Source organism: Macaca fascicularis, chromosome 8 (genome assembly GCF_037993035.2).
Source record: "Macaca fascicularis isolate 582-1 chromosome 8, T2T-MFA8v1.1".
Taxonomy (NCBI): Eukaryota; Metazoa; Chordata; class Mammalia; order Primates; family Cercopithecidae; genus Macaca; species Macaca fascicularis.
The window spans coordinates 70,316,558-70,332,868 of NC_088382.1; the positions used below are offsets into that span (position 1 = coordinate 70,316,558).

The 16,311-nt window shown below is 40.9% G+C and overlaps 1 pseudogene; it reads left to right on the top strand.

Moving 5' to 3' along the window:
• Positions 1–11,482: 11,482 nt before the first annotated feature.
• LOC123575206 (phosducin-like protein 3 pseudogene) lies at positions 11,483–12,408 on the top strand (annotated as a pseudogene).
• Positions 12,409–16,311: the final 3,903 nt, after the last annotated feature.

Genomic DNA, 16,311 nt, shown 5'->3' on the forward strand with positions numbered 1-16,311 from the left:
ATTAAAATAATGTGCCAAAGTTCTTTATATGGCATCTGGGACTCATTTACAAGTGATTACAAATAAACAGATTTGTTTTCTAAACAGTTAATCATCTAGGCCGGGCATGGTGGCTCAGGCCTGTAATCCCAACACTTTGGGAGATCAAGGCAGGAGGATCACTTGAGCCCAAGAGTTCAAGACCAGCCTAAGCAACATGGCAAAACCCCAGCAAAAAAAAAAAAAAAAAAAAAAAAAAAAAAAAAAAAAAAAAAATTCTATCTATCTATCTATCTATATAGATATGTATATATACCTACATGACCTATCAATCAATTTGCAATAATTGTAAGGACTCCCTACAGCTTAAATATTACACTGGAAAACAATTGGTAAAACATTTTGATAAATCAGTTTATCAAAAATGAAAGCCAGAAGTAGGACTGACCACATACTGAGGAACATTGTTGTCAGTATATTTGGCCAATGATGGGCCTGGATGCAGGGCCAGAGGTACATCTCAATCCCTCTTACCACTTCAAAAGATGGAGCTGCACGCTGTTTTGGGTTTTTTATTTGCTTGTTTTTTGTTTTGAGACAGAGTATTGCTCTGTCGCCCAGGCTAGAGTGCAGTGGCGCCATCTCGGCTCACTGCAATCTGCGCCTCCCGGGTTCAAGAGATTCTCATGCCTCACCCTCCCTAGTATCTGGGATTACAGGCATGCACCACCACGCCCGGCTAATTTTGTGTATTTTTAGTAGAGATGAGGTTTCACCATGTTGGCCAGGCTGGTCTCAAACTCCTGACCTCAAGTGATCCACCTGCCTCAGCCTCCCAAAGTGCTGGGATTATAGGCATGAGCCACCATGCCTGACCATGCTGTTTCAATTCATGTCTGAAACAGGTCCACAGAGATGGGCTTATAGGCCTGTAGTTAAAGCTTCAAAGTGAAATGCAAGTTCTCTATCAGAGAGAGCTGACTATGGACTCCAAGATATTTGGGAAAAGATCTGTGTCTTTTCTGACATGGGTCCTTGAACAGACTTCATGGAGTAGCATCTGAGTCCTGGGGACAATGGGTAAATGTAGAAAAGGCAGAGGGTGGCGTGACCCTATGTCTCTGTGGGGTCTCGGGAGCCCTGGGTGCATTGTTTTAACAGCTTCTTGACAAGCATAGAGCTAGGTGTTTGAGCTGGCGTGGGACTCTGTGTATGAAAGCAGTGGCAGAGAGAGCCCGACTTCAGGAAACTACCCAGGGAACCAGGGTGACGCCAGTGGAAGTGGCAGGCGCCCCCTCAGCTTCACAGGCAGGGAGGTCTGGATCTCCAATCTCTGTGGAGATGGCCAGTTACAGGGACACACCTGGGAAAAATTATTCCCCCAGCCAGGGTAGATAAAGGAAAGGCTCCAGACTGTAAGTGAAACCCCTCTTGAGAAGAACTGGCACGAGGATGGCAGGTGGCCCTGGCACGGAGGCAGGAAAGAAGTCTGGAGGCTGCAGCTGCTGCTAGAGTTTGTGTGAGCTCCAAAAGTGGTGTCAGTAGCAAATAGTCAACAGGTCTTAGAAACTGATGAAGAAAAGGCAGGAAAAGTAAAGAAAAAGGGGAAGAAGATAGAGAGTTGAGCCAAGTGAGAACTACTGTCAATAAAAAAAGTGAGGTTGAGGTTTTGTTGGAAAATCCTCCCTTGTGCCCTAATGGTATTTTCTTGTGTCTCCCAGCACCAGACAGCCTCCCACTTCCCCAGCCTAGGCCTAATGTCCCAAACGCTTTCCCCTACAACACTCCTTGTTTCATATTCCCTCCTTCCCACATATTGTTAGCAATAGCCAAGTCTCACCATGTTACCTTCACATTTATCTGATCTTCAACAAAAGACTCCTGAAAACACAAAACTTTCATCCTCAAGGGTAAGTTTATATCATGGTATGTCAGTCTTTGTAGCAGATTGGTGAAGATGGAGTTTCCTTCAAAATCCACACTGAAGAATTGCTTGCTTCATTTGCATATTAAAGCATGTCTCCTTAAGCCAGCCCAATTTGGGGTTTAAAAGAGAGCTGTCCAAACAGTAGGTAAGTGTGTATCCCTTACTCCTCCATCCGTCTGCAATTAGAGCCCATCCCGTTAGAAAGCATCCCCATCCCCAATTACTTCTGTGAGGTTTTTGTGGGAGGTGGGGGCTCATATCCTGTCTGCACCTGTCATTTTATTGCTATCTTGTTCCTGTTCCCTTTAGTGAGGGACACAGCCTGCTGCCTCCAAGCTGCCGAAGGCCCCACCCACTGTCATGAATGCTGGAGTCACTTCCTACCACTGGGATCGTACCCTGTGGACATTTTAATTGGTTCTAAACCCAAAAAAATGTAATTAGTTCTGTGCTATTTCTTTATTTGTGCCTTACCTAGTTCCAGAAAGATTTAAAATTTTAAAAATATGTACAAGGAAACTAGATAACAAGTAGGAAGTGAGTTTATAGAAACATAATGTTAGAAAGATAAAAAATGAAACTATAAGTGAAATTGATGCATAGAATGCAAGCCATATAATCATGTGTATTTGCTTGAGGTGGCCTGAATATTTATCTCTGAGCTGTCTAGCAGGCACTTCAAAAAAAGTGAATCATAAACAAAATCTACTTCATCCTCAGTATCTGAAATCTGAGAAACATCTCCTACGGATAGAGCTTTATAAGGAAGTTTCTCTTTAATTTAGTACCCTTAATCTTTACCATTACTCTTAGAGTAAATACAAAAATGTTCATAAGGTCATTTGTAATATTGCTTTAAAGTGTATTTATGACATGTTGTATCAACAGAGTTCAGTAATTTCACTGTAGGAGGGAAAAACTATTTGGTTTAAGTTTCAGGCAAAAATCAAAGTGAATATCTAGAAAATGGCCTGCAAATTTTTCAGACATAATTCCATAAATCTTGTTTCAGAGTACCCTAGAACCAGGGTAACCCTTCTTGACAAGTACTTAGACATGCAGATATTCTGTGTTGCCGTTTAAAAGCTGACACATATACTTCAGCCTCAGTTGGCTGAGCCAGGAGTGAAGTTAGCAGATTCTTAAAAGTTGAGCTGGGCACAGTGGCTCACACCTGTAATCCAAGCATTTCGGGAGGCCAAGGTGGACAGATCACCTGAGGTTAGGAGTTCAAAACCAGCGTGGCCAACATGGCAAGACCCGGTCTCTACTAAAAATACAAAACTTAGCCAGGCATGGTGGTGCGTGCCAGTAATCCCAGCTACTCAGGAGTCTAAGGCAGGAGAATCACTTGAACATAGGAGGTGGAGATTGCAGTAAGCTGAGATCGCGCCGCTGTACTCCAGCCTGAGTGACAGAGTGAGACTCTGTCTCAAAAAAATAAAAATAAAAATAAAAAGAGGCACCTAAAAAGGTCACACACAGAATAGAAAGCCTCAGTGCCTACACAGAGGAGGGCAGAGAGTACAGGGGGACACAGACAAGGTTTTCTACTCTAATACACAGAAAAAGAAGTAGCTGGGTCTCAAACTCTGTTATTTAGAATATAGAAACAATAATCTTTGCAGGGAAAATTATTTACCAATATCTCAGCAAAACAAAAAAAAACAACAAAAAAAAAACCCACCTCATTAAAACACCAGTTGAGCACCCAACTTTAAGTAGTGTTAAGTATCTATCAAACCCCTAAGATAGTTGGCTGAATTGACCTCAATGTAATTAACTGGATTTACCTGTTTTGTAGGGTTGTTAACTATAAACCAGTTGTAGGTTGGAGGGATCTATTAAAAATTAAGAGATTTTTTTTTGTTTGTTTCTGAAGACCCTCTTTCTGGAAATACTTTCAAAGGGAAGCCAGTTGTCAACTAAGGAAGGTCATTCATTGTTCATAAAATTAAACCACATGATCTGCATATAATAAAATGCTTAGACTTATTTTCAGGGACAAAGGGTGTGAATTTTATCCTTTTCAATTTAGATATATTCAACTGAAAAGTAAGCATTTTGTTTCTATCTAAACTTTCCAAAAAATGTAGAACCCTTGCAAGCCCAATAAAAAGTCAGTACTTTTATTTTAAAGCATATTAACAATTCAAATGTAAAAATTCTGTGTTAAAAGAAAAGCAATAATAAACCCCATCAAAGGGTACTGATAAGATATTGTGGTTTGACTTAGAGCTTAAGAAAATAAAAGAATAAACTAGTTCCAGGGGAAAGAAGGGCTGTGTATGTATTCTATTGTTAACTATTTTGGCAGACGGGAATGTTTCTTTGGTGACAAGCTCAGAGCCATGTCAATCTGCAGTTAGACCACTCCTCCCTAATTTCATCAAATTCGTGACCCAAAGTCAGAGACTTGATAAGGCCCTCTTGGTGGGGAAAGGGCTTACCCTTTAATCTATGAACCTGCTAAACTGCTTGGGAACAGGGTATGTCAGCTTTCTGTTATTTGATCCCATTTCACCATCTGTCCATCTTTACAATGCAAAACAGAAGAAGCCAATGTATCTTAAATACGATGTCCTGGGAAAATGTAAAACAGAAAGATGGAAATTGGCCCTCTATTTGTGCCTCCATCTGCAGACTCTTTCATTCTGGCCTCAGTTCTGGAGCCAAATTTCTATTCATCCCAGACATCTCTACCATTATCTCAGTATCATCTATTATAAAACTTTTTTTTTTTTTTTTTTTTTTTGAGACAGGGTCTCCCTCTGTTTCCCAGTGGTGCCATCTTGGCTTACTGCAGCCTCCACCTCCAGGCTCAGGCAATCCTCCCACCTCAACCTCCAAGAGTAGCTGGGACCACAGGTGTGTGCCACTGTGCTGGCTAATTTTTGTATTTTTAGTAGAAAGGGGGTTTTGCCACATTGGCCAGGCTGGTCTCGAACTCCTGGCCTCAAGCAATCCACCCGCCTCGGCCTCCCAAAGTGCTAGGATTACAGGAGTGAGCTTCCACACCCAACCATTTATTATATGACTATTAAAGCCAGATATTTCAGATTATGAAACTTTGTTTCCATAACAGATGATTCCAACATCATTTATGGTTTGTGGCTTAGGAGGAGGAAATCACATAATTTAGTCTAAGCACTATGGGTATAATTTTATTCTTGCCAGTAAAGAAACTGAATAGTGAGAAATTCAGGCTCTTTCTCCAGACCCCCCAGAGAAGGAAAACATTTTCAAACAATCCGGAATAAAGCCACCAAAATGGGTTCAAAAAACCCTGGAGACACAATGACAAAATAGAAAACAGTATTGTTCCTTAGAAAATGAAACATCAAGCTGTAAACATCAAATGAATAGTTTAATGTTGCTACTCTAAAATGTGTATTACAAGATGAAACAAGAGTCTTGACTGAAAATATGGAAAAAATCTGGAAATGTAATGAACACAACATTTTGTAAAGTCATTTTAGATGAAGGCCTTCAATAATTACAACTTCCAACTCATACACTGTAGTTAAAAATCCATGACAGGACTAACATCAGCCATCCGTGCTGCAGTTCCGATTGATATGTAAAACCCAAGACTCTCATACTCCCTCCTCAGATACAACACATGTAGAAAAAATAAATGTCAGGAGAGCAGAAGACCTTTCAACTAGATAGAACACTGTGTTAGAATGAGAATTAAGGGAATTTGATTCTGACATGACCCCATCAAATCCCAAACCTCATTTTGCTGATAGAGATCGAAGAAAAAAGCAAAAAGGTTGAATCTACACTTGTGTGCCAGTAAAAATTCCATTGCAAGTTTTACAGAGAGAACAACTGACATTTGGGAAAGTATAGGGAACGTGGCTGAAATGCCAGATAGAAGTCTGCAAGATTAAACTGACTTCCAGCAGGTATGTAAGCAGCCATAAGCAGAGTAAAAACTCACTATTAGGAAATCCTTTCTTCCTATCAGCAGCATATCTCTACCTGAGCCATCACACTTGTTAAACGGGAATACTGTATTCAACAAAAAATACCTAGAGCAGGCAAAGTTCTGACAGCTGAGATCCAGTGTTCCGATGAAGACCTTAGTCTTAGAGATTGTGCAAAAGACAGTTTTCACACTGGGATAACATGAGGTAGAAAAAAAACATGATAACGTGAGCTTTATGAATCATTTTCTAAACTAAATCGTATTTCTGTTAACGGGCCTTTCGGTCTTAGTTTTTAAAATGTTTCAAGAATGTTCAAAAACTTTCCATTTTTCAGTACTGGGTAACTAAAGAAGAACAGCAAGTTCACATATACTCAGACTGCTCTTACGTTCCTATTGGGTCCCAATACCCTTGTCAGAGTTGCATAAATCATTTTACAAGTGAAACTTGCCACAGTCGCTCATAATTAATATTGTTCCCAAGTAATTAGCCAAAAGAAAGAAGTAGTTGTTAGAGTGTGTTATGGAAATATTTATTTAGCACCCAACAAACCTTGCTGCATGGCTATACATTGGGCCCTGGTCTGACAATGAGCCCCTTCCCTCAATGCCTTAGGAGCTGCTTTGCAGACAGACACTAATCATATTCAGTGGCAATGACAAGACAGTGTTGCCTCCTTCTTGTAATCAACACAATCCTATCTCTTATGAACAAAGGAAGAGAGCAAACGCGGTTAAATAGGGATGTCCTAGAAATGACATACAGAAATAGACTTAGCATGATTTCCGTAAATAAAACAGGACATTGAGAGCAAAGTGCTTAATCTGGAGTTTTCTAGAAAGATCTAAAACTGTGGTTCAGCCCTTTGCATAACCCCATTACCAGCTAATGTCACCCAAGACCCAGCGGTTGAGATATGAAAGAACACCTTAAGAGGTAGGAGGCAAGGAACTTCAGAAGCCTTTTGCCCAGCCAAAAACAAAGGCGAGAGGAGTTAGGTGTTACTGACCTCCAGAAAAATCACGGAGAGACATGTTGGTAAGGACATGACAGTCACTAAGCAAACTTAAGGTTAAACCCATTTAAAATCCAATAAACACCAAGGAGGGCTGTTGCTCTGGACTTTCACAGCTTCTTAGAACCTGCAACTTTTTCAGGTAGCTAATTGCTTCTTCCTATCTGCTTCCCCAGAAAGGAAGCCCCCAAATGCCCCAGAAGACAGACCTAAGTAAGTGAGAGAGTATGTTCCAGAAGACACTCAGGAATTGTCCCGAGCATACCTTGTGTCCAATGTGCACTTAAAATGTGGCTATTGAGTAATATAAAGATGTAACTTAAATGTAAAATATACACCAGATTTCAAAGACTTAATATGAAAAAAAAAACCAGAAATATAATAGAAAGAACAACAGATAGAGAAGTGAGTACATCATATCTTTTGGTGTGGAATAGATGGAGAATAAACAAAAACCAGCCAGGCACAGTGGCTCATGCCTGTAATCCCAGCACTGTGAGGCCAAGGTGGGAGGATTGCTTGAGGCCAGGAGTTTGAGATCAGCCTGGGCAAAACAGTGAGACCTCAAATCTAAAAACAAAAGCCAAAACCTGTGTAGCATAATGCTAGGTGAGGAGAAGTTTAGAAAATACAAAGTGCGTAAAGGAATAGAAAAGAGTGGGGTCAGGGAACACTGCTTCAGAAAGCAGGGCCCAGGATAGCCTTTCTGGAAAGTTGACACTTGAGCAAAAGCACAGGATGCCCCATCTAACACCTTTGAGTACAAGGACAAATACCAAGCCTTCATGCACCCCAGCTCCCATCCAGAGAGGCACAAAGGTGGCCATCTCCTTGATACTGGTTGGAAACACCCCGAGAAGCATCTCAGCAATTGTCTATAGTCTTCACACTCTGCAGTCCTCTGGAGAAAATAACAGAGGCAGCTACAAAAACATCTCACCCTTGAAAAGACTGCCTTGTGGCTGAACATTAAAACATTTTCCTAGATTTACTAACAGCAAAAGACTGACTAGAGCTTTTGGAGTCCCCTGTCCTAGACACATGCCTATGTTGAAATACTTTTCTCAGTATTAGAAATAGTAATAATTGTTATAATTTAGCTAGTCAAATTTTTTTCCTAAAACATAGAAGAAATAACCAAGCAATAACCAAAGTTTAACGTGATATGTTCACTAGCATTATTATTATTATTATTATTATTATTATTATTATTATTTTGAGATCGAGTCTTTCTCTGTCGTCCAGGCTGGAGTGCAGTGGCGCAATCTCGGCTCACTGCAACCTCTGCCTCCCGGGTTCAAGCGATTCTCCAGCCTCAGTCTCCTGAGTAGCTGGGATTACAGGTGCACACCACCACACCTGGCTAATTAGCATATTTTTAGCAGAGACGGGGTTTCACCATGTTAGTCAGACTGGTCTTGAACTCCTGACCTTGTGATCCAGCCACCTCGGCCTCCCAAAGTGCTGGGATTACAGGCGTGAGCCACTGCACTTGCCCACTAGCATTATTTTTAAATGGATATATTTTAAATTTTGATGAAGCTAATGAGTGCTCGAATTTAATAAAATAGAAGAGTTTAAAATGAAAAGCAACAATTCTGTTTCCCAGGCCTCCACAATCTCAATTCTGTGTATCGGAGGCACTATATTAACTATGATAATTTTTTCATTTTTAGTTTTTCTGGTAGTTGCCTGCTCTCTAAATAACAAGCTTAAATCACTATGGGTTGATACATTAAGTATCCACACCTATGGACTTTCTAAGGCATGACAGCCTTCCTCTCTCCTCCCCTCCTGCCACTGAAAGTAAGAATTGTTCGTTCCTCTGTTGATTTCTTTTTTTTTTTCTCTTTTCTTTTTTTTGAGATGGAGGCTCACTCCGTCTCCCAGGCTGGAGTGCAAGCTCAGCTCACTGCAAGCTCCACCTTCCAGGTTCCCGCCATTCTCCTGCCTCAGCCTCCCTGTGCCTGGGACTGCAGGCGCCCACCACAGCGCCCGGCTACTTTTTTGTATTTTTAGTAGAAAATGGGTTTCACCGTGTTGGCCAGGATGCTCTCGATCTCCTGACCTTGTGATCTACTCACCTCGGCCTCCCAAAGTGCTGGGATTACAGGCATGAGCCACCGCGCCCGGCCTGTTGATTATCTATTAACTTAAATATTGCATATAAATATGCAGATATCTCTTGAGCTCTTATGTGGTAAAAAGGGATTATTAGTGGTCTTTTTCTTTCTTCTTTTCTCTCCACCTTACCTTATAACTTTCAGCACTACTTTAAGTACCTTGACTGACTTTTTCTTGTCAGTTTTGATAACTCTTTTTGTGTGTGTATACATAATCAAGACTTCTTTCCCTTGTTATTTGATTGATCTGAAAATTTGAAAATCAGCAAACAGTATTTCTGTTATTATGACTATGTAATATTATTGACTGTTCTGCCAAGTATTATTATTACATTCCAAATTTTTGTGTTCTTTAAGAGTTTCTCCTCCTCCTCCTCCTCCTCTCCCTTTTCCTGTTTCTCCTTTCTTCTGCTTCAGTTGCTTCTTTGCATTGCTTGCCTGTATCAAATCTTTACTTTTCCAATTTCTCAAAGATCCCACAAATCGTCAGCCTCCCATTTTTCCAGATCTTTCCCTCTTTGTGTCTCCATCTAGACTGAGAGGGTCTGCAGATGTGCTCCTTAGCTATGATGCGGGAACCTCACTTTGTTATTCCTCTGAGATGGACCCCATGCCTTCTTTCTTGATTTACTCCCTTCTTGAGCTGGATCATGTCCTCCAAGTAACTCCCTAAGAAACTATATGGAACAAGTAAACCTAAATCCTACATACCTGAAGAGCTATTCATTCTACCTTCATTCTTGATTGAGAGCTTTGCTGAGTATAAAATGTGAGATTGAAAATAGTGTTGCCTTGTAACTTAGAACATGCATTCTAGCTGGGTGCAGTGGCTCACGCCTGTAATCCCAGCACCTTGGGAGGCCAAGGCAGGAGGATCGCTTGAGGCCAGGAGTTCAAGACCTGCCTGTGCCACACCCAGGAATTTAAGGCTGCAGTGAGCTAAGATCGCATCGCTATGCTCCAGCCTGGGCAACAGGGGGGGACTCTTCTCTTTAAAAAGAAAAGAAAAGAAAGTACATGCCAGTATTAGTAATCCAGGATTGCTGAGGGGAAGTTCAAAAGATAGTCTGATTTTTGTTCTTTTATGAGTGACCTTGTTTTTTTGCTTATTTGTTTTCTTTATCTCTGGAAATTTCTTATTCTCTTTTAATATTTTTCTGGAAACTTTACAGTGGTAAGTTGAAATGAGTCTATTACCTAGTCATTGTTCTGGGAAACTAGCATCATTCAGCTGTGGGAAAACCTCTTTTGTTATTTCTTGAAATATTTCCTCCCACCCATTTTTTTCTGTACGGTCTTCTGAGATTCCTATTATAGGTTAAGCATTCCTAAAATCCTGAAAATCTGAAATCCAAAATGCTCTAAAATCTGAAACTTTTTGAATGCCAACATGATGCCATCAGTGGAAAGTTGAAAGTTTCACACCTGACCTCATGTGATGAGTCACAGTAGAAACACAGGCCCATAATACAAAGTTTATTCAGCATTTCCAGAGGAAAAAAGATCTTCCCAGCTCCCTTTAGCATCAATATCTTTTCCGCACACTCCCAGAATCCCCCACGCAAGCAGGCCCACAAGAAGATAAAGCCCCGCCTACCAGTGGTTCACCACCAAAATACAATTGCGTTTGTTTTTAAATGTGCCAATTTTAGTTGCTATTTTAATTACAGAACAAACATTTTATATACCCGTAAAGTACAAAGGCAAAAAATAAAAGACAAGTCATTTTAAAATACTGTCAAATTAGTTGTTGGTGATTAGCTAGAAAAATTGGTTTGGGAGAAGTTTTAAAAATCTGAAAAGATTCTGCACTCAAATTCCATTGCAGGTGTTCTTATATCCTAGACGTTTTAGAAATTATAAATGAAGCATTATAGATGTATTTTATCCAACAAAAACTATGGAACTTCCAATCAATGAACTCATAATCAAAGAAAAGGTCTGGACTTATATCAAATGACTGACTAATGAAGATAGTGTTATATACATTGGGAATAAAGTAAAACTTTGTGAAGTGATATTTAATTAAAATACGGCAAGCATTTATTACAGTACCTGACATAACAACATTACATAAACAGTGGGTATTATTGTTAGTTAAAGTGTTTTGTTTGTTTTTTTGAGAAAGTCTTGCTCTGTCACCCAGCTGGAGTGCAGTGGCATGATCACCGGTCACTTTAGCTCAACTTTCTGGGCTCAAGGAATCCTGTACCTCAGCCTCCCAAGTAGCTGGAACCACAGGCTAGTGCCACCACACTGACTAAATTTTTGTACTTTTTGTAGAGACAAGGTCTCACTATGTTGCCCAGGCCAGTCTTGAACTCCTGGCCTCAAGCAATCCTCCTGCCTCGGCCTCCTCCCAAAGTGCTGGAATTACAGGCATGAGCAGGCAGAGGTTTGTTATTTTACTGAACAAATACTGATTAAGAATCCAACTCTGGGCAAAAGGGAGCTGAGGGGCGGGGGCACCGCGGCACAACTGGCTTGAGCAATTGCCAACAAGATGCAGGACCCCAATGCAGACACAGTTCTTTCAACATGCCCCTGTTGTGTAAGATGTAATTTGCTGCCAAGGAAAGTCTGAAAGAATTGGAGAAAAAGGAGGAAGAGTAGCAATGTGTCCTCCAGCAGTCTGTGGTGAAAACATATGAAGATTTGACTTTGAAGAGTTGGAGGGTCATGAAGACGAATGTAATGAGGAGGATGAACATGCTGTTGAACTATACAGGCAGCAGAGACTGGGTGAGTGGAAAGTAACCAAATTGAAGAATAAATGTGGAGAAGTCTTGGAGGTCTCAGGAAAGGATTATGTTCAAGAAGTTACCTGGTGAGGGTTTGTGGGTCATCTTGCACCTTTACAAACAAGGACTTCCCCTCTGTGCCCTGATAAATCAGCACCTCAGTGGACTTGCCAGGAAGTTTCCTGATGTCAAATTTATCAAAGCCATTTCAACAACAACCTGCACACCCAATTATCCTGATAGGAATCTGCCCACGATATTTGTTTACCTGGAAGGAGATATCAAGCCTCAGTTTATCCGTCCTCTGGTGTAGGGCAGCATGAACTTGACAAGAGATAAGTTGGAGTGGAAACTGTCTGAATCTGGAGCAAGTAACACAGACTTGGAGGAAAACCCTAAGAAACCAACTGAAGACGTGTTGCTGTCCTCAGTGTGGCACTCTGTCCTCATGAAGAGGGACAGTGATTCCAAGGGTGATGGAGGCTGCAGCTGCTGTAACTTGCTGAACTTTCTTGTGACAAATTGTCTGGATTTTTTTAAAAAGGAAAAAGTAGGAATAAATCCTTTCGGGTTTTAGTTTTGTATAAATTATGTTTCAAATCTTTACATGTCAAAAGTAATCATTGCTGGAAATTTTGTTAATTTTTTGGAACTCTTTTTTTAAATTGTAGTATTTCCTTAAAAAAAAATTAAAACCAGCTATTGGTATTTAAAAAAATAATAATCCAACACTATTCCAGGCCCTGGGCATACAGTGATGAGAAAACCAACCTAGGACCCTGCCCTACGGATCTTACCATTGAGAGGGAGAGGCAGACATTGACCAAAGTATCAAGTAAATCCTTAATTACGATGTCTGAGAAGAGCTATGAAGGAAAAGTACGGGAGGAAATGACAGCACACATTGGGGTCCTTGTCTACAGGGAGGGTCACTAGGAAGTATTTGAACTGAATTTTGCATCATGAGTCAGAGTTCACTAGACAAGGAAAGGGCAGGTTCCAGGCAGAGGGAGCAGCAAGTTCCAGTACCCTGCAGCACGAAAGATTGGCCCTAGGGCATCTGGAACATCCCAGCCACATGCTGAAGTTTGAATCAGTTTGGAAAAATGATAAATGCAGTAGGGTTCATGCCAACATCTTTTATAGATTCTTTGTTCTTCTGACCAAAAATATATGTTTAAGTGTTATCTACATTTTTCTTCCCATCATAATTAATGACTCACCCTTTAACATCCAAGACTTTGTCTTTTCTTCTTTTTTTCTCCCTTGCTTTCTCCTTGAATTTATAATTATGATGGGATGTTAAAGGGTGAGTCATAATTTGTCTGCTTCCTCCCCAGGTAGAAAGAAGTCCATACAGTTAATTGTGGTCATGTGATTCAGAGAGGTCCGAAGCGTCCATTCTCATTGATTTCTTAATGTGTATAATTCCAGCGTAGTCTGTAATCTTCCACAGTGGAATAACACTTAAGACTTCTATTTGTTTTCTTTCCATTAGTTGCAGCTGTTTTTCTACTGTTATTTTATTCAAGTAATTAACACACTGATTTATTTTGTCTTGGCAGCCTGGAGCAACAATGCTAAGAGTACACATTTTTATGTCAAACAAACACACAGACCTTTTGAAAATGAATCACACTGGATTCCTTCTTTCCAGATTCTCTTGAAGTCAAGTAGTAAGAATTCTGGAGAATTCATACACTCTTGGCCAAAAAGGTTTTACAAACAACAATAATCTGCATAAACTCTTCACTCTTTAAGACCATTCGTCTTAGTCAGCTGATTTTTCTCAGAACACAACCAGTTTGATAAATGTGTGCGTGTTCACATTTCAGCCAATGAGGAAGCGTGAAAAGCCATGGTGCTGAAAGTGCATTTCCCGTAGTTCCTTGTTGTGAGATCATAAGGGGAGGGTTTTGTATTGTGGATAAAATGCTCTGTATCTTAACTGAGACTAAGTTGCTTAGCAAGCCAGACTTTAAGATTCAGAAAATTTACTCCGGACAGCAAATCTTAAACTTACAATGGTCCTAATTAAGGACCAGTGAGTTAAATTGAGTGTTTAGAAGCCAATTTTTTTTTTTATTTTGAATAAAGAACATTTGTTCGGTGTGATACTGCCAACAGGATTTTATTCATTGTACTGGTCTCTCTTTATAACTCTGCCCAAGTAAACCAGCCAAATCCCTGTAGTCCATTCCAGAATCACACTGGGAACACTAGCATGAATTAATAGTAAGTCTGAGTTACACAATAATTTGTGAATAGCACCCACTTAACTGCCAACAAGAATTTGCAAAAACACTAACGGCTAACCAGGTGTGGCCTAGAAAAAAAATGTTGATGACTTTTAATGCAGAAATTCATGTCCAGCCTATCCAAAGGAACCTTTACAGGAGTCATGTGGCCTGGCTTCTCAACTCAGTTTTGTGGCTTATTCTTTGTGGGCTTGCATAAATCAGTTGACCTTTTTGTTCCTCTATTTTCCCATCTTTAAAATGAGGGGGCTATGTTAATCATCTACATTCTTTCTGACTTCAAAATTCTAATTTCACATCTCTACATCATTTCAAGTAGCACATGGTCGCTACATAAATGGATCCTACTAAACTGATTCTCACAAAACGTTAAAAAGTTGTTTACTTGTTTAAGTAGGTTAAACATCCCCACATTAGGAGCTCTGAATCACATTCCCCCTATTAATTTTCTCATAAATAGCACAAAAGTAAGTTGCAACCCAGTTTTGCCTGCAATATCATAAAATCTAAATTAGTTGAATTTAAACCGGTGAAATGTGGTGAAATTTTAAGTGTCATTTAAAATTTAAATTAATTGTGCATGATCTGTCTTGGGTCCTTGTCTCTTTCTCTACACCATCTGCCTGGGAAATTGTAAATTGCCCAAGTTTCCACAGATATTCACAACTCCTGAGAGTCTCATTCCAGACAATTTCTCCCCTGAGCTCCAAACTAATATTTAATACTAATAGTTTCCACTCCTTGAGTGCCTCTTACAAGTCTGGTACTGAGTATGACTCTAACCACATTGCCTCTACCTTTATAATACTCCCACTAAGTAAACATTGCTATGTCCGTCATCGAGATGGAGATCAGAGAGTGATTAAGACACACTTCGATCACTTGTCACTTGTCAAAGCCCTGATTGTAATGCAAGTATTCCTGGCTCAGACATCCATGCTTTTTTTTTTTTTTTTTTTTTTTTTGAGATGGAGTCTCACTGTCACCTACGCTGGAGTACAACAACATGGTCTTGGCTCACTGCAACCGCCACCTCCTGGATTCAAGTGATTCTCCTGCCTCAGCGTCCCAAGTACCTGGGACTACAAACACCACACCCAGTTAACCTTTGTATTTTTAGTAGACATGGGGTTTCACTATGTTGGCCAGGCTGGTCTCCAACTCCCAACCTCGTGATCCACCCACCTCAACCTCCCAAGGTGCTGGGATTACAGGCGTGAGCCACCGCACCTGCCCCAGACATCTATGCTCTTTCCACTGTTCCACAAAGATGAACAACATCAGTAAAAAGGCAGGATATTAAACCATGATTACTGTTCCCCATCACAGTCTTCTTCTGGGTATAGAGAAGTGGGGACTGGAGGAAAGACCTGAAAAGCACCAGTCCAGTGAGGATGAGATATGGAATCTGAGGTCAAGAGCAGTGGCAGGCAGACTGGGAAGGCAGTTCTGGGCAGGGAGGGAACGGCTTTGTGGGCCAGTACAGGGAAAGTCAGCTGCTGTAAAACATCACGGGGTTGGCTGGTTGCGGTGGCTCACACCTGTAATCCCAGCACTTTGGGAGGCCAAGGCAGGCGGATCACCTGAGGTCGGGAGTTCGAGACCAGCCTGACCAATGTGGTGGAACCCTGTCTCTACTAAAAATACAAAATTAGCAAGGTGTGGTGGTGCATGCCTGTAATCCCAGCTATTCAGGAGGCTGAGGCAGGAGAATCACTTGAACCCAGGAGGTGGAGGTTGCATTGAGCTGAGATCGTGCCACTGCGCTCCAGTCTGAGCAATAAACGTGAAACTCCATCTCAAAAAAAAAATAAAAAAGAAAGAAAAAGAAATCATGGAGTTGTCAAGAGGAAGCAGGGCGGGGGTGATGTGTATCATCTGATAGGAATCTATGGACTAGATTTCATATTTTAGGAGAAGCATTTTGGAAGTCACTTTAAAATTGTTTTGGGAGATTCTTTTAGGGGTCTAGCTCTATTGCCAAAGCTGGTGTGCAGTGACACTACAGCCTCAAACTCCTGGGCTCAAGCGATCCTCCCAACTCAGCCTTCAGAGTAGCCAGGCCTATAGGTGCATGCCACCACACCCAGCTAATTTAAAAACAAAATTTTTTTGTAGAAACAGAGTCCCACTGTGTTGTCCAAGCTGGTCTTGAACTCCTGGGCTCAAGCAATCCTCCCACCTCAGCCTCCCAAATTGCTGGGATTACAGGTGTGGGCCACTGTGCCAATCCTGGAAAGTTTTTAAAGCTGAAATTGGATTGTCTCACTCTTCTGTGCCATACTATTCCCTGACTAGGGTCAAAGTCTTCCCAGTGGTGGTAAGACCCTGCC